The sequence below is a fragment of the Pleurodeles waltl genome, chromosome 2_1 (assembly GCF_031143425.1).
Source record: "Pleurodeles waltl isolate 20211129_DDA chromosome 2_1, aPleWal1.hap1.20221129, whole genome shotgun sequence".
NCBI classification, from domain to species: Eukaryota; Metazoa; Chordata; class Amphibia; order Caudata; family Salamandridae; genus Pleurodeles; species Pleurodeles waltl.
Window position 1 is genome coordinate 440,003,099 of NC_090438.1, and position 21,452 is coordinate 440,024,550.

Here is a 21,452-nt window from a genome sequence, read left to right on the forward strand (position 1 = left end):
GTTATTCAAAATGAGTTTAGAACCTATCCAGGGAATGGTCCCATGACCAATTTGTTAGAGCTAGCTGCGCAAGTGTGTGCTCAGAAGTATCCGACAGAGTCAGACTGGCCGCCTAATGATAAACCTTGGTATACTTTGAGAGATGCAGTACAGAGATTGAAGGAAGAAGGGATGAAAACAGCTATCTTTATGGGTAATGCCCATGATTTGATGAATGGAATTTTAAGTGTGTCTGTGCGAAACCGGCTGATTAGGGCCGCTCCTCCTGCATATAAGCATGTCATCATGACTTTGTTAATTAATCAGACGGGTAACCCATTGTCTCAGGTGGTAGAAGCGGTGCGTGAGTTAAGTGATTTAGGAGAATGGGCTAAGCCAGAGAGGAATTCACGGTCTGAGAATCGTACTGATAACAACAGGGTGACAAGGCGAGACATGTTTCAGGCCTTGATGCGAGATGGGGTGACCAGGAATGAAATTGATGGGATAAGCACCAAGGACATGTGGGAAATGTACCGCAAACGCGGTTTGGATAAAAAGGAGGAGAGCAGGAAAGGGAACAAGAAGGATAACAAAGTGGTGAACCAGAGAAAGGCAGGCGGGGAGGAGCGTGAGGGTGAAAAGGAAAAGAGAGGGAGAGAACCCCACCGTAGAGAGAGATCCCCAGAGGACGGAAATTGGGAGGAAGAGCACCGAAGCGCAGAGGGAACCCGGAGCAGGGAGAGAGACCGGGAACTGACAGGTTCTGGGAAAACTCGAGGAAGAGAGTGGGAGAGGGAGCTGGTAAGCTCAGAGAGGTTGCGAAGCAGAGACAGGGAGGAGGAGTTCCCTGAGAATTACCGCAAACTGTATCCAGATTTGACTTGGGCAGACTCTGATGTACGCAGAGTGAAAATAGATTAGGAAACAGGCCAAACTCCGGTGCAGGGATGGGCTCGCAAAGATAACAGACCTCATGTCAAAGTAGAAATTTATTGGAAACGTGGAAATGTTCAAAAAGTTCGAGCCCTCGTTGACACCGGAGCGGAGGCCACTTTGGTTCATGGCAATCCAAGAAAATTCAGGGGACAGTACTTCACCATTACGGGATTGGGCGGAAAAGAAACCCCGGCAGTGCAGATAGTGGTTCCCATGAAAATAGGGGCACTTCCAAAGAGAGAATACACTGTCCTGATTGTGCCCATTCCCGAATACATTATTGGAATTGACATTTTGAAAGGGATGACCCTACATTTGGAAGATGGATGTTATCAATTTGGTTCCAAAAGATTTATATCAATAGCCGCCGTAAGGGTGGGGCTGTTGAAGATTCCTCCGGTAACACTTCCCCAAGCTACTAAGGTGATTCAAATGAAACAGTACAGAATACCGGGAGGACATGAGGAGATTAGCCAGACTATACATGATTTACTAGAGGCCGGGGTAATAGTTCCCATCACCACTGCGTGGAATAATGCCCTCTGGCCTGTTCGTAAAAGTGATAACAGTTGGAGGATTTGCATTGATTATCGCCAATTGAATAAACATACACCTCCTCTGACTGCAGCGGTCCGAGACACCATTACCTTGATTGAGAACATACAGAAACACAGTGGGACTTGGTATGCAACCATTGACATTGCCAATGCCTTCTTTACGATACCAATAGCTACTGAGAGCCAGCCTCAGCTGGCATTCCAGTGGGCGGGGCGTCAGTACACCTTCTGTAGATTACCCATGGGGTATTTACATAGCCCCACTATCTGCCACCGGCTGGTGGCAGAGCATTTGGATGAAGTACCAGTGGTTCCTGGAGTGCAAATTTCTCACTATATAGATGACGTGATGATGCAGGGAGAGACGCAAGAACAGGTGCAAATTCAGCTAGACAGGGTGGTGGAACATTTGCAGAATCAAGGGTGGGAGATTAACTCCGAGAAAGTGCAGGGACCGTCTCAGAGCGTGACATTTTTGGGCATTCAGTGGAATCAGGGACACAGAGAAGTGTTGCCAAAAGTGAAACAAAAGATTAAGGAATTCGCAGTACCGCGAAATCGGAAGGAAGCCCAGAGTTTTATTGGACTATTCGGGTATTGGAGACAACATATACCCCATTTGTCTCAGATTTTGGCCCCATTGTACAAAGTTACACGAAAGAAAAATGCGTTTGAATGGGGAGAGCAGGAGCAGCGCGCGTTTGAATTGGCGAAAGACGCCATTCAGCATGCTTTGGATTTGTGGCCGATTCGAGAGGGAGACATTGAGTTGAATGTGACAGTCCAGGGGCAGTATGCCAATTGGAGTTTATGGCAAAAACAAGGAAGAAAGAGGGTGCCCCTGGGATTTTGGACAAAGAAGTTACCTGAGGCAGGAGAGCGGTATACTCCCTTTGAGAAGCAGCTGCTGGCCTGCTATTGGGCCCTGGTTGATACTGAGCAAATTACACTGGGACACAATGTGATTTTAAGGCCTGAAATTCCCATCATGCAGTGGGTGATGAGTTCCCCAAAAACTCATAGAATTGGACATGCGCAAGAAGCCAGCATTATAAAATGGAAATGGTATGTCCAGGACAGGGCACGAGCGGGTCCAAAAGGGACCGCCGTTTTGCATGAGCAGGTAGCGCAGGCTCCAGTGGAGAATTCCGAAATGTTGCATGATGTACCTTCAGTGTGTGAATCCCCAGTAGGGTGGGGCCAGCCGTTCGCAGACTTGTCTGCAGATGACAAAAAACATGTGTGGTTCACAGATGGTTCAGCAAAATATGTTGGAGCGAAAAGGCACTGGATGGCAGTGTCCTATAATCCTGTTACCAAGAAGCTTTTGACAACTACAGTACAGGGAAAAAGTAGCCAGTATGCAGAGCTTTATGCCGTGTATCAGGCTTTAAAACAGGAGCTACCCGGAAAATGTCACATTTATACGGATTCCTGGTCTACCGCCAATGGGTTAGCTACTTGGCTTCCCACGTGGCATGCACATCAGTACAAAATCCATAACAAAGAGGTATGGGGGAAGGAGTTATGGCAGGAGATCTGGGAAATGTTACCTCAAAGCAACGTGACTGTCTATCATGTGGACGCTCACTGTCCAACTGATTCATTAGACCGATGGTTCAATTGTCTTGCAGACGATCGAGCCAAGATTCAAGAGGCTGAAGTGGAGGCACAGAGTTCTGATTTGGTGGGAATGGCTAAATGGGCACACCAGAAATGCGGACATCTTGGAGAAAAGGCTACTCACAGGTGGGCTGAGATTAGAGGGATGCATCTTCCCCTAGATTTGATTAAAACAGCGATCATTGAATGTCCCATTTGTCAGCATGCACAGCACAGACCGGTCCCACAGGTGGTGAGAGGCCAGCTAGGTAGAGGTAAATTGCCAGGACAGATTTGGCAGATTGATTACATTGGACCAATGCCAGTGAGCAGAGGGTGTCAGTATGCCTGCACCGTGGTAGACACTTACTCTGGTTATCTCATAGCCTTTCCCTGCAAGCGCGCAACTCAGCAGAGCACCCTGAAAACACTAGATCTGTTGATTCTGTACTATGGGGTGCCACTCCAGATTCAAAGTGATAACGCCAGCCACTTCAAGGGCAGACTAGTGCAGGACTATTGTGCACAACACAATATTGAGTGGATTTTTCACATACCTTACTACCCACAAGCAGCAGGACTGATTGAGAGAATGAATGGGTTGCTGAAAGAACAATTGCGTAAACTGAATGATGGGACACTGAAGGGGTGGAGGGATAATTTGTATGATGCTTTGCAAATTTTGAACAACCGACCCCTAACAAATGCCGAGACACCTCTCATGAGAATGCTGACACCTGCTTTACAGATTAATCCGTTTACAACGAGCAATACCATTGTGTATTGGGAAACAGCTCCAGGAGCTTTGGCCCCATATCGAGCTACACCAGAATCTGCAGGACTTGACTTACATGCTTTACACATGCATCGATTGAAACCTAGAGACATCACTCTGATTGAAACTGGGGTGGGAATTCAGATTCCCCCTGAGCATTACGGTCTGATCGCCCCTCGATCTGGGCTTGCCTTGAGGGGCATCCAAGTTTTAGGAGGCGTGATAGATGCAGACTACCAAGGCGAGTTGAAAGTCATTCTCTTGAACAGTGGTGACACAGACCTAGTGGTGCAACCTGGTGATCGCGTTGCCCAAATTGTCATTATGCCGGTTTATGGAGGTGTTGTTAAAAAGGGGAGCGCCCCAGCTCTTCTCACTGTAAGAGGCAAAGGAGGGTTCGGATCTACTGACAAGAACCCAGGGGCCAAAGTGTGGATTGAATCCCCAAATAACCCTCCTCAACCCGCTGATGTCATCGCCACTGGACCAGACAATGTCCTGGTAGTTATGCGACCTGGTCAAGACAAATGGGAACATGTTCCCGCTGACAAATGCTATCTGCGAGAATGATAATACGTGTTTTGTCCTTTGTTCTTTTCAGATCATCCTGTGGAGTGCCTGTGCAATGAGTGTGGTGTATGGAGCCCGTTCAGGAGACTCCACCGGGGAGCGGGAGGGGCTCATAGCCCAAAAATTCAACCGTCAGCCGCAGATGCCAACGCTGCTGCATCAACCGAACAATGTTTGGATTCATCTAGCGCAGGAAGTGCTGAATATATCTCACTTCTGTATGAGTAACATGCAAAGCGTTCAAGATTTGATTACCACTTGTCTAGTGGCAGTGCCCACTCCTGCTGCTGTATTATTACACATCTTTAACAATACAAACCAGGATGGAATGGTGGATGTGAGTGACGTTCGCTCCCATCTGTCACTCTATGAGTACTGCCGTCATTGCCCGGAGGTGGGCAGGCGGTTGTGGAGGAACATGACATCTATACTCACGTTTAACATCTCAAATGGGGATGTGTGCTATTCATTGACCTGTGATCCTATGAAAATAGGTAAATGTGCTCAGCTCAAATTGGAGAAAAGAGACAGAAACTTAACTGCTGCACAACGGACGTTGTGCCACTCACGGACTGACCTAACCTGTTTGAATGTAAATAATTCGATGTTTTGCCAACATGTGGTGCCTGCTGCCAGCCACATTCAAAATGTTAAGTTGCCTAAAGGTTGGCTCTTTTCTTGTGGTAATCTTTCTTTTACTTATATTCCAGCCAATCTAACCGGAGGGCCTTGTGCCTGGTCACGCTTAGGCTTTCTCATGTTTCCTATGGATACTGCTCTACACCCTCGCTATACCAGAGACACTATTCAATTACCTACGGACTGTGATTCTGAAATTTCATTGCTGTCCAAAACAGAATATGTTAGTTTTGCTGGTTCTATCGTAGGGGTGCCAGGACTTGCAGTATATAATACCAGAGTTATTAATAAACTTGCATGTTTAGTAGTCAAGAATATTAACTATACATCAGCTGCCTTAGCTGAGCTGTTATTAGATGTACAGGGAATTAGAAGAGCTGCTTTGCAGAATCGCGCTGCTATTGATTATTTACTGCTTAAACACAACCATGGCTGCAGTGATTTCGAAGGATTATGTTGCTTCAATTTATCCGACCACTCCATATCAATCAACTCCCACATAGAGGCCCTGCATAAGTTGGTGAAGGGGGTGCAGCAGGATGTTGACAAGGGGTGGTGGGATTGGGCTTTTGGATGGCTGCCCAATTTAGGCCAACTGCGTTATATCTTTGGTGTAATCATTATCATAACAGTTATTTTAATTTCATTATGTTGTTGTATTCAGTGTGTGCCTAACCTTCTATCTCAGTGTTGCCCAAGAGTATTGCCATTTCAGCTTATAGGATATACTTAGTTGTAAGTTGGCCAAATGGTCCAAGGGTGGAAATGTATTGCTACATACACTACGTGCATGCGGCAGCACTACGTGCAAGGTAAACAGTGGTGCAGAGTGTGGACCATTGGCCTCTGCTTTCATTGGCCTTCGCTTCCATTTTGGTTCACGACTCCATTTTGTCGAGTCTGGTTCGGTGCGTAAGGCACTGTTCTGTGTTTTTCCACAAGCTTCGGCAAACTGAAGGGTGGGGTGTTTTTCTGCTCAACTTCGCTCCATCTGCCTGGTACGAAGGGCGCTATTTACATTCCACGAGCTATCAGTTAGAACAACAGGGGGATGCGCCTGTACACAAGGAGGAATGCAAGCTTCACCTTAGAGTCCTCTCCTGGGAACTTGGCCCGTTCTGAGGAGACGTCTCGAAGGGTGAACAAGGTACCGCCGATTGCACAATTTGTAAAGGAGGGGGTCTTTTTCTAGAAAAGACTCCTGGGCGTTAGTAAATACTATAAAAGTTGGGGGCCTGGATGGGCTGGTTTAGGAACTCTCTTCTGGGTTGGACGCAACGCCAGGAGGACTGATTGTCCCGAACAGAGGCTCCGTGTGCCAGCTGATTTGGGTTCCCCAGCTTTGTGTACGGCGGAGGGATGCAGACGCTCTTTTCGGTGAAGCTTTTCAATTTATTAAGTGTATTGTGGGTGCGCGCGTAATATGTACTTATTCTTGCAGTCATTTTCATGCTATTGAGCATTGAAGTATATTGTGTGTGCGCGCGTAATATGCACTTATTCTTGCAGTCATTTTCATGCTATTGAGCATTGAGGTATATTGTGTGTGCTTGTATTATATGCACTTACTCTTGCAATTATTCACAGAGTGCTTATATCTTTATCATTATTCTCATGTTATTCTCCTGATGTATATGTATATATATATTAGTGTGGTTTAGTTTTGCTAGCTGAGAACTTGCCCCTTAAATAAACTTGATTATCCTACTTACGAAGGTGTTTGAGAGTGATTGCTTTACATTGTGCCTTAAAATATTCTGAAGTGCATAGTTTTGATATTCTGAAGAGTAAAGCAGCACAGCACATAGCAAAAAAAAGGGTCAGTTTTGGATGGAAAAATGTTATGTTCCCATGAACGCTTTTGGCTGTTTCCTGTCACAGGCACTAGACCTACCCACACAAGTGAGGTACCATTTGTATTGGGAGACTTTGGGTAATGCTGGGTGGCAGGAAGTTTGCAGCTTCCTTCAGATTCCAGAACTTTCTATCACAGATATATGAGAAAATGTGTTTTTTAGAAAAATCAATGGGTTTGCAAGGGATTCTGGGTAACAGAACCTGGTGAGATCCACATATGTCACCCCCATCTTGGATTTCTCAGGTTGTCTAGTTTTAAAAAATGTACAGGTTTGCTAGGTTTCCTTAGGTGTTGGCTAAGCTATGGCCCAAAATCTCCAGTTAGGCACATATAAAAAAAAGGGTCAGCTTCGGATGGGAAAATGTGATGTGTTCATAGTGCATTTGGCACATTTCAGGGCATATTTATACTTTGTTTGCGCCGGCATAGGGGGGCCTGATTTGTGCCCCCCTACATGCCACTATGCCCAATGACCATGCCCAGGGGACATAAGTCCCCTGGGCATGGCCATTGGGCAAGGGGGCATGACTCCTGTCTGTGCTAAGACAGGAGTCATTTCAATGGGGGTTGGGAGTCAAATAAAATGGCGCAAATCGGGTTGAGGCCAATATTTTGCCTCAGACCTGACTTGCCCCATTTTTTGACGCCCAAGCTCCATTTTCCCCTACGCCGGCGCTGCCTGGTGTGGGTCTTTTTTTTTTACGCACACCAGTCAGCTGCGCCGGCTAACGTCATTCCATAAATAAGGCGCCCGCATGGCGCTTTGGAATGGCGTTAGCCGGTGTTAAAATCTTTGACGTTGGCGCAGTTGTGCGTCAAAAAGTATAAATATGGCCCTTCCTGTCTCAGGCACTAGTCCTTCCCACACAAGTGAACTACCACTTTTAAAAGGAAACATGAAGGGAACGCTGGGTGCAAGGAAGTTGGTGGCTCCCTTCAGATTCCAGAATTTCAGTATTTTTCTAGTTCATCTGTTCCTTTCTACAGGAAAACCTTGCAAGAGCTACACAAATGACCCCTTGCTAAATTCAGAATTTCGTCGACTTTTCAGAAACGTATAGCTATTTAGGATCCACCATTGGTTTCACTCCAATTTCTACCACTAACTGGATGGAGGTTGAAAGTACAAAAAATAAGAAACAGGGGGTATCTCCCAGTAAAATGCCAAAACTGTGTTGAAAAATGTACAGCCTAATTTACAAGAAACTGACGCATCAGCTCCAATGTTTTAGATTTCTTGCGCTGCCTAACAATTCCTTGAGAACACCATGGATGTGTTGTTTTTACAATACAGTGCTCTAATGTGCACATTTCCATTGATGCATCAGTAATTCTGATGCATCTGTTGGTGCTAATCTGACGCACTGTTGGACTAGCATAAAAAAATGACACTACCCCAGTAATGCGAGCAATGCTCCCATAGGAAAAAGCCTGTGTCATTTTAACGCTTGCTCAGACTAGATGTTACATTTTTTTGTGTAAATTTCACTGTGTCAGTTTTACAGGGATTTTTGCCTAGGAAAACTTACCTTGTATATTGTTGCCTGTAGCTGGCACCCTGGGGTGAAAAGTGACCCTAGAGGCCTTTAGCATCACTTTGTAGATTTGGTGTTGTTTTTGCACTGCCTCTGTATAAAAAAAATGAGGCTGCGTTGGCACAAGGGCCCTGTGAAGAAACCCCTTAGTTTTCTGATTCAGGTCTGCCTGTTCCTGAAAGCTGGGAACATATTAATTTTAGCACCACAAACCCTTTATTGGTAACATTTGCAGAGAAAACACAGATGCCTTTTTCTGTAGCAATTATTTCCTATTTTTCTCCCAAAAACAAAATGTTGCTGCATTTTGGCTAGAATCTTGGTCCTCTCCTGGAAAATCCATAAACTCTGAGTACCTTTAGAATTCCCAGGATGTTGGAAAATAAACACGCACATTTTGTGTGGATGTTGGAAAATAAAGACACACGTTTTGTGTGGATACCTTATGTGGATAAAACGTATTGGGGCATTAGCATGAACTACCCCAAATAGTCCAACAGAGGCTTAGCACTGGGGGGAAAACGGCCTAGCAGTGAAGGGGGTTAAGACAAGTATCACAAAGTCCCCCCCTACTTTATCGGCACAAAATATGTTATTCAACACATAAACAAATGAACACAAAAAGCATGCACGAGACAGCATCAAACACCCAAAGCCTAAACATATAAACACTAAACACTGTGCAAGCCCTTCCACCCCTATTGGATACAAAAGTTATGAGATCTTTTGAAATCTATTTCAGATTTTGTAAGTGCGTTTATTCTTTAACAAGCACCCAGAAGTGCCATTTTTCCCAGTTGTGTTTAATACAATACAAGTCCCAGAATGCCCTCATAAAGCATCCTTTAAATTGCTATATGGCTACGCTGACCTCATAAATACCATAATCATTACATACATAGGGTAAAGCCTGACAAATAAACAAGAAGTAACATTTTATTTGCCACTCACTACATAGCAACACATACATAAACTAGTTCATGCACTGACCAGGTCTCTGCTGCTTAAGCTCCTTCAGCTGAGCATGGGGGGTCAGTTAGGCTGTTCTCAGGACCTTCCAGTACAGTGGGCTGAGATGGGTATATTTATGTGTGACAGGCCCAATAATTCCTGAGCCTTAATCCTGCCCGTAGTAGACAGTGACTGACAACACTGCAGCGTGCTGCAATGTCTTCCCAGAATTGGTTGGGCACTGCAATGTTTGGAGTCCTCATAAAGCTGAGGGTACTTATCAAGCACCCCTTCGCTGAAAAGGGGTGCCTTATAATCGAGTCCCTGAGCCATTTTGGGGCAGGTCAGTTACACCGAGCAGCAGGATGGCAGAGGAACTTGTGTGGATGGCTCAGAATTACTGTAAAATGGCTGCCAGGAGCTTCCTGTTATGAACTTCCTGCTATGTGTTTTGTGTCTCATAACCTATATGGTATTGTTGGGTTCCAGCCTGAATGCTGTTTCTCCATCCTGAGTGCAGAGTCTCTGCTCCGTGTGTGGAGTGTATGATCTCAAGATGGAGAATCCAGGCTTAAGCTGCAAAACAATGATTTACCAAAGAAAATGACACACAGGCAACAAAAAGGCAGCAAATTAAGTACCCAATATTACACACAGCCATTTTAAAGTTTTTTTGAGCCATCTTTACTACATACATAAGAGCACAACACTTTTACAGCTGAATTAAGCTGGCTAAACTGTATTACGCATATGCATGCTTACACTGCATCATGTGAGCAACACACAAAGTGGTAAATGTATAACGCTAAGCTCCATGTTAGTAAAAAAAAAAACATAGCACATTTGAGTGGCTTAGGGTAGCCTCATAAATCAGAGGTAGCGCTAAGCTGCGCACGAGGCTGCATTACATACTGTGCCCTGGCTTGGGGTGGTTATTCCCACGGAACACAAATAGATTTGGACACATCACCAAATTTAGAACTCTATGGTGGTCATCACAACCCTGGCGGACGGTGATTAAGCGGCAGTAAGACCGCCAACAGGCTGGCAGTAAAAAAATTGGAATTACGACCATGGCGGAAACCGCCAACAAAGACAGCCACTTTAACACTCCGACCGCCACGGCGGTACAGACAAACAGCATGGCAGTCACCGCCAACAGACAGGCAGAAGTCAAAGTACCGCCCACAGAATCACAACCTACCAATCCCACCACCTTTTCCAGGGCGGATTCACTGCGGACAAAAACACGGCGGAAACAGGACTTCGAAGGGAAAACACTCACCTCTACACACCCCACTAGGAATTTGGACGCCACGGAACCAGAGCTGCACATCCTGCCAGCCCTCATCTTCTTGCTCCTCTACCAGGAGCACGAAAGCCAGCAGCGAAGACAACGGTGAGTACTGCACCTACGACACAGGGGAGGAGGGAGGGAAAAAACAGGGACACACACACACAACACCCCCTCCCCCACCCTCACCCACTACAACACACACACTAATACATATTTATACATTATAGTTACACCCTCAACCCCCCCGAAGAATGCAAAGACAAAAGGAAATGAGTGTAACCATTGTAATGTATTAAAATAAAGTACGCAAAAATATATATATATATGCACCATGAAAAAAATATACACCAAGCTTAGTAGTCCAGGTAGTGCTCCAATTAAGTCCGAGGAACACTGGGCCCACACGGTATGGGCGAGGCCCACACAAGATCCCCGACCATGATGGGGTGAACACTGCAGGGGCATTAGAGAGCAAGAAAACAGGCACCTCAGGGGGAGTGAAAGGGGGGGCACCTCAGCCGGTTAAGTGCACGACGCCAAATCCACGAGGGGGCCACATGCCCACTGTTCCATCCTGGGGAGTGCAAAGCCACAGTCTCTCAAGTCTCTACAGTAGGTGGATTGCCCACTGTTCCATCCTGGGGAGTGCAAAGCCACAGTCTCTCAAGTGGATGCCTTTCTTCACTGGTTCTGGAGGGGGCCTTGTGCCCAGAGTGCTTCATCCTGCTGAGGACAGAGGTAGTGGATGTATCTCTCCACCGGTTCTGGAGGGGGCCTTGTGCCCACAGTGCTTCATCCTGCTCAGGATAGAGGTAGTGGATGTATCTCTCCACCGGTTCTGGAGGGGGCCTTGTGCCCAGAGTACTTCATCCTGCTAAGGACAGAGGTAGTGGATGTATCTCTCAACAGGTTCTGGAAGGGGCCTTGTGCCCAGAGTGCTTCATCCTGCTAAGGACAGAGGTAGTGGATGTATCTCTCCACCGGTTCTGGAGGGGGCCTTGTTCCCAGAGTGCTTCATCCTGCTAAGGACAGAGGTAGTGGATGTATCTCTCAACTGGTTCTGGAGGGGGCTCTGTGCCCAGAGTGCTTCATCCTGCTCATGACGGACTCAGTAGCGTCAGTGCCCTTGACGCTCATGGGCCAGTGGTGCTTGTGGCGGCGGTGCACTGTTCAGCAGTGCTTGGAGCGGCGGTGCCCTGTTCAGCGGTGCTTGGAGCAGCGGTACCCTGTTCAGCGGTGCTTGAGGCGGCGGTGCCCTGTTCAGCGGTGCTTGAGGCGGCGGTGTCTGGTCAGCGGTGCTTGAGGCGGTGGTGCCCTGTTCAGCGGTGCTTAAGGCGGCGGGCTCCTTTGCAGTGACTCAGCTGCTGGTGATCCTCTCTGTCCCAGCGGGGCTAGTGCTGGCGGCCCTCTCTGTCCCAGCGGGGATGATGGCGGCGGCCTCCTGGGCAGCGGGGATGATGGTGGTGGCCTCCTGGGCAGCGGGGATGATGGCGGTCTCCTCCACCGTGCTGCTCTTCCCAGACTTTCCTGATTTCTTGTGGCCCTTCCCCACCTTGGAAGGTGTCGCAGCTGACTCCACACTCCCACGGGGACCCCTGGGAGCAGCTTTGGTGGCTGGAGTCTTACCCCTCTGGCACTGGCCAACTTCTGATGCTTGACAGGTGGGGGACTGTCTGTGCTGTGGCTCTGTGCCACACTGGCTGCCCTGGTGGCTGGTGCACTCCAGATTCCGGTGACTACAGGCACCACTGGTCCTGGAGATGTTGTGACTGAGGTGCTAGGTTGGGACCTGGAGAGTCGGGTCCTAGGAGACGGACGGGGTGGGGGAGGTGTGGGAAAGAGGTCAAGGTTGGACAGGAAAAGTTTTTGGGAAACACTGGGATGGGTAGCTGAAGGGGGTTTGGGAGTGGAGGAAGAGGTTGTGGTTGTAGGAGGTGTTCATTTGGTGACTTTGGGTGAAGGTGCATGCGCTGGAGGCTGTCGTGAGGTGGATGGCTGTTGGGTGGGTGTGTGCCTGCGTTTGTGTTTCTTGGGAGGTCGCGTCACAGACACACTGGGAGAGGACACAGGGGACATGTGAATGGCAGTGTGGGTGGTGACTGCACATGAGCGGGGTGTGATGGTGTGTGTGCTGGTGATGGACGTAGTGGCTGAGGATGTAGTGCAAGCAGGTGTGAGTGTAGACGAGACTGGGAGGGAGGAAGGAGATGAGGAGGAGGGGGACACAGTGGAGGCAGTGGATGTTGGTGTGTCTGCATGTGTGTGATGCTTGTGTAAGTGCCTGTGGGATGTGTGGTGCTTATGTTTGCCAGAGCTTCCCTTGTGTGTTGACATGTGTGCATGCTGGTCTGAAGGTGTGCTTGGGATAGGCTGGGGTACAGATTGGGTCTGGGTGGAGGAAGTTGGAGGGGGGAGGCTAGAGACAGGGACAATGGCTGCCATCAGTGCTTGCAGAAAAGCTTGCAGAAGGGCCGCCTGACCAGAATGAATGCCCTCCAGGAATGCATTGGTTTGTTGCAACTTCCTTTCGACACCCTGGATGGCATTCAAAATGGTAGACTGCCCAACAGTGAGGGACCTGAGGAGGTCAATGGCCTCCTCACTGAGGGCAGCAGGGGTGACAGGGGCAGGGGCTGAGGTGCCTGGGGCGAAGGTGATGCCCACCCTCCTGGGTGAGTGGGCACGGGTCAAAGGCTGATGGGCTGCTGGGAGGGCGGTGCTGTTAGGGAGGGTGGCGGCTGTACTTGTAGGTGCGGGGGCACAGATGTTGCTACAACCACAAGGGAGCTCCCATCAGAGGACAAGTCCATGTCACTGGTGTCAGCTCCTGTCCCCGCCGTGGAGCTTCCCTCGCCCTCCGTCCGACTGGTGAACTCCGAGTCCGTAGTCTCGCCCTCCATGGACATGTGGGATGCAGCTCCCTCGTGCTCCGGTGCCACTGCTCCTCCGCCTGATGATGCTAATGCACACAACAACAGGGAGACGACAAAAAGGGGGGGTGACAGAAGAAAGACATGTTCAGTGCATGCATTACCGCTAGCGTTGGCGGACACGACAGACACACAAGCCCCTTGCACTACGCCGCGCTCTTGGGCTCCACTGTTCAATCCCTGGGAAATGGCCTACTAGGCTATGGACGACATCTGCACACTTGGATAACACAGGGGCATGACTAGGTGTACTTGGCACTCTACAGAGGTGGGGTGGGGTGCCACATGGCCTGCCTTATGGAGGGACCTTGCCTACTAAACTCGCCCTGGCCTAGGGAAATCCACAGCCCACCCCCCCACCCAGACCCCTCCACTGTGCGCGAAATCAACAGGATGAGAGTGTACTCACCACCTTGTGGCTGCTGTGATGCCCTCAAGCGCCCATCCAACTCAGGGTACGCCACCACCGAGATCCTGAATGTCATGGTGGTCATGGTGCGACGGGCACCCCTCCCATGTGGGGAGGCCATCCCCAGCTGAGCCTCCGCCGTCTTCCTGCTCCAGCGGCGAATGTCCTCCCATCTTTTCCAGCAGTGGGTGCTCCGTCTGTGGTAGACCCCCATGATCCGGACGTCCTTGGCGATGGCACGCCAAATATCTTTCTTCTGGTGAGCGCTGACCTACATGAATTGTACAGGGGGAAGAGAAACTTATTACCAACTGCACCGTCACAGTCATTGGCCCCCATCCCTACACTTGCCATGTGGCACAAGCACTCACTGTTGTTTCATGCACGCCGCACTCTCCCCCCATCCTTCTTACATCTACCCCACTCCACACAGGCATAGCCCATACAGCATGCTCCCAGTGTACTTACCTGTTTGTCTGGAGGACCGTAGAGTAGCATGTACTGGGGGAGGCCCCTGTACACAAGTTTCAACCAACTCCTCCTATGTGAAGGCAGCAGCCGTTTCCCCAGACACTTGAGCCATTGTCTCTTCCAGACCGAGGTCACAGCAGCACTTGCAGTGTAGGTCCTCTCCTGTCGAAGATCAGGTATCGAGTGATTGAACAGATAGAAAATGGCAGTCACGTCCACGCCGGTGCGTACCGACACCGCCGGTGTACATCAGCATTGGCTCCTCGGACCCATAGGGTCCAATGTTAACCAATGCAGCATTGCGTCGCGGTCTTCGACCGCCTACCGCAACAGTGTGCAACACCAGTGCAGTTACCTCACATCCCAATGTCCCACTTTAGAGGTCAGGCAGCCGCCATTTCAGGGGCCCTCATTGCTTCATTTTTAACTGCATCACACATACCTAGGCCTAGACTCAACACACTTACAGGCCACTTTTCGGATTATGATTCGTGTTCTGTGTAATCTGTGGGTACGTACCTCTGAGTTGGTTGACTCTGTGCTCGCTCTTGTCCTTCATAGGCACCGTCCGCTGGGACATGTGAGGAGATGGCGGCATCCTCCGGTGTACAGACCGCTGGTGGACCTGTCGACAATGGAGAAAAGACATATGATCATCACATACAGGCTTGGCCGTGCCACAATCCAGGAACTGTGTACCCAGCTGAAGCCAGACCGGATGTCAGCTATCCGCCACCCCACAGGAATCCCCCCTCAAGTGCAGGTGCTGTCAGTACTCCCTTTCCTAGCAAGTGGGTCATTTTAAACAACAGTGGCCATAGCATCAGGGATGTCACAGCCTATGTTTCCCAACGTGTTGTCCAGAGTGTTGTCTGCCCTGCTGAAACACATGCGGAGCTACATCGTTTTCCCTCAGGTTGAGGATTTGCCTACAGTGAAAGGTGATTTCTATGCCCTGGGACACATCCCCAACATCATAGGTGCCATTGATGGGACACATGTGGCTTTACCCGCCCTCCCCCACAGGAGTGAACAGGTGTACAGAAACAGGAAGATTTATCATTCGATGAATGTGCAGATGGTATGTTTGGCAGACCAGTACATCTCCCATGTTAATGCCAAGTTCCCTGGCTCAGTGCATGACGCCTACATCCTGCGGAATAGCAGCATCCCTTATGTGATTGGTCAACTCCAGAGGCACCGTGTGTGGCTATTAGGTGAGCACCTGGAAGCAAGACAGTGGGAATGGTTGTCTGGGTCTGGGGATATCCGTAAAGGTTAGTGTGTGTCTAACAGTTGTCCCTCACCATTTACAGGTGACTCTGGTTACCCCAACCTGTCATGGCTACTGACCCCAGTGAGGAATCCCAGGACAAGGGCAGAGGAACGCTACAATGAGGCCCCTGGGCGAACACGCCGGATAATCGAGCGTACCTTCGGCCTCCTGAAGGCCAGGTTCAGGTGCCTCCATATGACAGGTGGATCCATATTCTGCTCACCAAAGAAGGTGTGCAAGATCATTGTGGCCTGCTGTATGCTTCACAACTTACCTTTGCGACGACAGTGCTTTTTCTGCAGGAGGATGGTCCAGATGGCGGTGTTGCTGCATCTCTAGAGCCTGTGGACAGTGAAGAAGAGGAAGCAAAAGAAGAGGACATCGACAACAGGGACTCAGCGATCCTGCAATATTTCCAGTGAGACACAGGTAAGAATACAAACCTGCCTACTACATGTACTTTAACACTACTACCTCTCTACTGCCTGTCGTTTTCACCCAGTGTATGGTCACTGAGTTGTCACTTTCCCTTATGATTTCACAGATGTGGGTCCCACTGTGTGACATCTGCTTTGATTCTTCATGGACTAGAGCTGTGTGACATAGGTATGTTGACATTACAATTGAAAGAGCTTTTTGCCACAGTAATTGCTAATACACTATTGTGAAATCACAGACTGACTCCAGATTGCTTTGTGCTTCAAGGGTGTTTATTTAAGTGCTCAATATTGGAGGGGTTGCAAAATGGTGAGGGGTGATGGTGGAGGAATGTTCATGGCAGAGTCCAGTCTATTAGTCTCACAGGTGTAATGCCCAAATGGGCATTAGAAGTAGAGCTGGGGCAGTTTAAGGATGGACAGGGTGACAAAGTGGGACAGAAGGATGACATTCAGGGTGGTCTCATTTCTTTGCGGGGTCTTGGCATCGTTCTCTGTCTTTGTCCTGGATCTCAGGGACCATTTGCTGGGTGGTTCTCCCTCTGCAGGGGTTGGGGTGCTGGTGTGGTGGTCCTGTGGCGGTGCCTCCTGTCCACTAGCGCCAGCGGAGGTGGTGGGCAGTTCATTGTCCAGGCTAGTGTCAGGGGCCCTTTGTTGGGCCACAGTGTCCCTCCTACGATGGTGCCCAGGGTGGAATTGATGGCTCTGAGTTCCTCCCTGAAGCCCAAATACTGTTCCTCCTGCAGGCGATGGGTCTCCTGAAACTTGACCAGTACCGTTGCCATTGTCTCCTGGGAGTGGTGGTAGTCTCCCATGATGTTTGAGAGGGCCTCGTGGAGAGTGGGTTCCCCGGGCCCGTCCTCCCCCTGTCGCACAGCAGCCCTCCCAGTTCCCCTGTATTCCTGGGCCTCCATCCTCTGGACCGTGTGCCCACTGCCACTGCCCCCAGGTCTCTGTTGTTGCTGGGGTGGCGGGTTAGCCTGGGTTCCCTGTAGTGGTGGACACACAGCTGATTGACCGTGTCCTGGGGACAATCGGTATGGGCCCGCTGGGTGGGTGCTGTGCTGGTGTTCCCAGACGGGGGAAGCTCTGTAGTGGCCTGTGACTGTGTGATAGGAACCGACTTTCCCGAGGTCCCAGATGGGCCGGGCTGGTCGTCTACATCCAGTTGGACAGAGCTGCTGTTATCACTGTGGGCCTCTTCTGTTGGTGGTGTGGACATGTGTGGACCCTTCTCTCCGGTGACATTGGTTAGGGGTCCTGCAGGGGTATAAAATGATGCTTATTACATCTGTGTGTGCCATGGTGTGCAATGGGTGGGTGACCGTGTACCCCAGTGCTTGCATTCCTGTGTGGGACCTTGTGTGATGATGATTTAGGGGGGTGTATGGGTTTGTGCAGTGGCCATGCTTTGGTGATGGGTGTCCATGCTTTGATGTTGCATGCAGGGCTTGGGGCTGGGATGTGTGGTTTGTGATGTTGTGACATTTGTGATGAGTTGGAGTGATGGGGGTGAGGGTGAGGGTGGGGGTATGTGATGGCATGCAGGTAGGGTGGGGGATGTCATAGTTAAGATTTGACTAACCAGAGTCCATTCCTCCTGCTACTCCTGCGAGGCCCTCAGGATGCAGAATCACCAAGACCTGCTCCTCCCATGTTGTTAGTTGTGGGGGAGGCAGTGGGGGTCCGCTGCCAGTCCGCTGAACCGCAAGGTGGTGTCTTGAGACCACGGATCGCACCTAGGTCGTTCCACCTCTTCCTAATGTCATCCCGATTTCTTGGGTGCTGTCTCACTTCGTTGACCCTGTCCACTATTCTTCGCCATAGCTTCATCTTCCTTGCACTGGAGGTGTGCTGCACCTGTGATCCGAATAGCTGTGGCTCTACCCAGACAATTTCCTCCACCATGACCCTGAGCTCATCCTCCGAGAACCTGGGGTGTCTTTGCCGTTCCATGGGGTGGTGTGGGTGATGTGTGGGGTGGTGTGTGTGGTGATAAGTGTGCTGATATGTAGTGGGGTGGTGTGTGAGGTGCATGGAAGTTATTTGGGTGATGGTCTGGTGTGCCTGTGGATGCTAATATTGTTGATGGTGGTGTCTCTCTCTGTGCTTCTTTCTCAATTGTGATCATAGGGGTTTGTGGGTGATGTGGGTGTGTGTTTTATATTGTATTGAGTGTGTGGGAGTGATGTGTGTATGTGTATCAAGTGTGTGTATTTTGAATTGTCCAATGTGGCTGTGTTTTGTATGTGTATGTGTATTTTGAGCTCGGCGGTGTATACCGCCAATGGAATACCGCAGTTGAAAGACCGCCTCGTGGATTCATGGGTCATGATAGTGTGGGCGTATTCCTGTTGGCGTGACGGTGGAGGTTTTGTTTTCACCAGTTTATCACTGACCTTTGATGTATTCCGTGCTGTGGGTCATAATAGCTGTGGTGGATTTCTGCGGGCGCGGCGCTGTGTTGGCGGTCTTCTGCACGGGGGTTAGCGGCTTTTAGCGCCAATGTTATAATGAGGGCATATGTAACCTTGGAAAATTGCAATACTCATACACCTCTTCAGGTGAGGCACAATGAGGAGCCAAATTTCTATTTCTCCCATGCAGCACACATTGAAAGGGGCTAAAGGGTCACAGGTTTGTCTATCTGCAGGAAGGTGCATTCAACACAGGTACTCTTGCACCATGGTACAGGGGGCCTGCAGTGGCACTAGACCCCTCATTTTGCACCAGTTATGGGGCAGAGGACAAGAACGAGCCATATGCCATAGACATGGTCTTTATCTGACATTTCAAAATTGCGCAGTGCAGGGCAGGAAGGTGACTTGCTGCGCAGGACTTCAACACTTCTTTAGGAAATATGGCCTGAAGCTCATAACACTGCCTGACACTCACATGTCACATATGTATTAGGGCCATTCTCCACCATACAGTCTGACACACAGCCAACCTTCTCTAACCAATGGGGAAGGTGTGAGGTGTGTCTGTTTGAAGTGAATGTATTTCAAAAACTCTCAGGTTGACATTTACTTGTACAATTTTCAGGTACAATTAGCTTTTCCTTCTTGCACACAGTGCCAAATGTTAATGACTTCATGCATAGACATAATTCATTGTGACATTAAGGGGTATTTCATTGGGGGTTTGGCAGAGGTCTGGGCAGCTAGTCAGGTTGCAGCGCTAGCCTGCTTCACGGTGAAATAGCAGAAATGCACCACATATAGAACATACAGCTCACTTCTGTCCTTTCACAGCACTAGTGGACAATGGGCTGCCAACTGCCAACCATGGTGCAAGGTTTTGGTGTTTCATGCAGGCTTTTGTGTAGTAAAGGGGACCTTCATTCACCTAAGCAATTCTGGGAGGATTAATCCTCTTTCTATGTGTGCTTAAAAATGTGATTTCTCCCTGTTGCGCCTCCCCTGGGGAGGCAAAAGGTTGTAATGCATCCCCAAGTATACAAGGTCTTGTAAATCTGGGTATGCTTTTAAATCCATGGGTTGTGGGTGGGAACATAGAAATCCTCCCTCATTTAAAGTAAGCCAATGCAACTATTTCTGCTGCCTTGCCTCACTCCACATCTATGAGGCATTTTAACGAATGCTAAGTGGAATGGTTGCAGGGTCTGCGCCACCATTACAAAACAAAAAGTGATGCTACAGTGGCACAAGGACCACATGAATATGGTCTTTGGTGTGTAGAAAGCTTAGGATGTCCACTGTACAGGAAGATCACACAAATAAATTGACATGTACTCCCCTTAGGCAATGAAGTTGTTTGCAAATTTGTCAACACTTTACACTGAGATTAGCACAAAATCTGTACCAGGACTTTTAACTCTTGAAAACATCTGTTGTTGACAAACCATGTGTATGGCTTACATGAAATTTATCGACAGAGTGTTAAATGTCCACCAAACGTCATTGACAACAGACTGTGACACCAGCTAACGTCAGTTACACAACAAGTGCTTCGAGAGGAAAACGTATCAACCAGCTGGTCACGTGCCTGCATACCCTGTCCTCTGTTAGGTAAAATGGCCCAGGTCACTGGATTTAGACCTAGGAAAGGGCTCAGAGGTAACTGTAAGCCATGATTTACTGCAATATTGTGTGAGACACAATAGGCTACTATAATCCAATATGTACAAGTCAAGATATCACTTTTTTCACGTTATCAGTGGTGATATGCTTGTAACACATAGTACCAGGGATGCATCAAAACTAAAGATGCCAGGGACCGCAAAGGAGGAAATGCATTGACAAATAAGGCACTGCAATGGATTTTTTGGCTTGTGTAGGAAAGTACCCTCTTTCTTGGCATGGTTACCCATGATTCCAGCTGATTTCAGTGTGTTTGACTGTGTTCGCTGGGATCCTGCTAACCAGGAGTGTTACCATGTTTAGGGGAAAGAGCACATGCACTTTAGCACTGGTCAGCGGACCTAAAATGTGAGATATCAGGGTCAGATAAATGGGGGAGGCAGGCAAAAAGTTACGGGATGACTGCCCCCAGGCTGTGAGGTCTAAAATGTGCCGTCCCAGGTGATAGTGGGGAGAGCTACCCACTTTGGAGAGCATCTTGAGAGAACATCAGCATTACCGTGGTCTGTCCCTGGGCGATGCTCCACCATAAAATCCATTCCCTGTAGGGAGATAGACCATATCAAGAGTTTAGTATTTTCACCCTTCATCCGCATGAGCCATCTGGGGGGCCTGTGGTTTGTCTGAACCCAGAAATGAGTCCCAAATAGGTATGGTCTCAGCTTCTTCAGTGCCCAGACCACAGCAAATGCTTCTCTTCCAATGGCATTCCACCTCTGTTCCAGTGGAAGTAACCTCCTGCTAATGAAGGCTACCAGTTGGTCTAAGCCATCCTCATTCAGCTGTGCTAATACTGCCCCTATGCCATGCCCTGAAGCATCTGTCTACAGTATGAATTCCTTGGAGTAATCAGGGGACCTGAGCACAGGTGCTGTGCACATGACTTCCTTGAGGGAATCAACCACTTGCTGTCAATCCTCAGCATAGTTAACCAATCTGGGCAACTTCTTAGGAGTCAGCTCAGTTAATAGGGCAACAATGGTGCCTTATCCCTTAACACATCTTCTGTATTAGTCAGTGAGGCCTAGGAAGGATGTTACTTCAGTTTGGATTTTTCATGATTGTTTCAATCTTGGCCTGGTGGGGCTGCACATTGCCATCACCCACCAGGTGTCCTAAATACA